This window comes from Ursus maritimus, unplaced genomic scaffold, assembly GCF_017311325.1.
Source record: "Ursus maritimus isolate PB19 unplaced genomic scaffold, ASM1731132v1 scaffold_17, whole genome shotgun sequence".
NCBI lineage: Eukaryota > Metazoa > Chordata > Mammalia > Carnivora > Ursidae > Ursus > Ursus maritimus.
The window spans coordinates 16,496,368-16,498,405 of record NW_024424119.1 but is presented as its reverse complement, the minus strand read 5'-3'; the positions used below and the strand labels follow the sequence as shown (position 1 = coordinate 16,498,405).

The window sequence follows — 2,038 nt, the reverse complement described above, 5'->3', positions numbered from 1 at the left end:
TCCCAAGACTTTTTATTATGCCAAACATCCTATCTATAAAATTTTATTTTTTTGAAAAGTTAAAAATTCCTTTTTTATTACTGGTACCACTACCACAATTTACAGGGCAGTATACCTGATGTAATAAAAAGAAAAAGAAAAAGAAAATTCTACAATAGATGAAAGACCTCAAGAATGTACACCTAATTGATGCTACATTGCTTTAATCAATAGCAGCATGTTTTGCAAACTGTGGCTATGACAGTCCGGGCCAAGAAGGGGCTCCTATTTAAGCTTTAGTAACTTTTCTCAATATGGATCATCGTTCCTTCTGTGGCAGATTTCTACAGTTCCTCTAATGCATTTGGGATGACGTCTCAAAGTAACCTGCAGCTTTCCTGACAACTCCTCACTCTCTATCCTGCTAAGGACTAGAGCCCTTTACTTCTGAGGGTTTTTTTTACTAATTTCTGCTACCACACCCACCACTCTACCACCAGATCCATAACTACCACCATATGGACTGCCTAAACCTCTTCGACCCAAACTGCCCCCCTTCATGGGTCCCCATAATTTGATTGCTGTTGTCAACCCAAATTCTCAAAATCATTAGAATTCCCACCACCAACATTGTTACCTCCCAAATTTCCTCCTTCACTGTAACCATTATATCCTCCACCACCACCACCATATCTGCCTCCTGGGTGTCCTTACTCTGGTCCACCACCACCACTGTCTCCTCTACTGCTATAACCAGGACCACCACTATCATTGCCACCATCACCTCCAAATCCATTAAATCCACCCTCCCCTCCCCCATAACTATGTCTGCTGCCACTACCTCCACCACCATAGCCTTGTCTTCCACCAAAGTTACCAACATGACCCATAAAGTTGCCAGACCCACCTCCACAACCTCTTCGTGATCCAGAAGACAGCATTTCTTATTTAGAAAAGGCCTATTTCACTTCACAATTACGCCCATGAATAGCTGGTATTTCTGAACAAAAATTGTATCAACTATCATGATCATCAAAAGTTACAAAAGCCAATCCTCTCTTTTTTCCACTCTGCCTGTCTTCCATAACTTCTATGGTTTTAAACTTGCCATACTTTTCAAAATTATCCCCCAAATTCTATTCTTCTGTATCTTCTTTCATACCACCAACAAAAACTTTTTTCACTGTTAGATGGGCACCAAGCTTTACAGAATCCTCTCTAGAAACAGCTTTCTTTGTTCCACTAAACAAATGTCCATCAACCTTGTGTCGTGTGGTCAAGCACATATTGCTGCGTCCACCTATTCCACACAGGACTAAGTCACGAAACCAAAACCCCTGGAAGATTTTGTTTGGGAGTCTCTCATCACCACACAATCAGTAAGTGTGCCCCATCTTTCAAAATGTTTTCTTAAACTATCATCTGTAGTTTCAAAGTTCAAACCACCAATAAACCATTTTCTTGCTGCTCTGGCTCCTTTGGATCACCGACCTCCTCCCTGCGGTGGTGTTGACTGCACTGACAGCCAGCATCACACTGGGGGCCACCTAGCCACGGTTTTACCTCCATTTTGAGATCACCTATATATAAAATTTGAAATAACTCCACAACATCTAAGATAGAACTTGCTAAGTTGACTTTACAGAAAAAAACCTATTCAAAACTAGGAGAATCCTGCATGTGATGGTCTAAGGACATATAACACTGAAATGAAAGGGACGATTGTAGATCCCAATCATCTTTCCATAAGAGTGATGTAAGGATGGTCTGGATTCCTTCAACATCTGTATTTTCAACAGCAGTCATCACATAAATGCTCCAATTCATCTGACAGTATGGTAGGTGTTCCCCCGCCCTATTTAACTCTATCCCTCGTCCTCACTTCTTAGGTCCTCCCTGGAGTTGCAGTCAGTAGTTCACTGCTACGGACCTTTGGAATCTGCCTTTCCCTTTTTGAAATACTCTTAACTCTCATCTTCCTTTACGTATCAATGCACTTACTACTTCCCTGACCTCCCTAGTCAAATTTTATGTTATATAGTCTCAAAAGGCCATAGAT

General features: G+C 41.2%; 1 pseudogene; it reads right to left on the bottom strand.

The window, feature by feature from the left end:
- Positions 1–420: 420 nt before the first annotated feature.
- Positions 421–1,548, bottom strand: LOC103667100 (annotated as a pseudogene).
- Between the last annotated feature and the right edge of the window lie 490 nt (positions 1,549–2,038).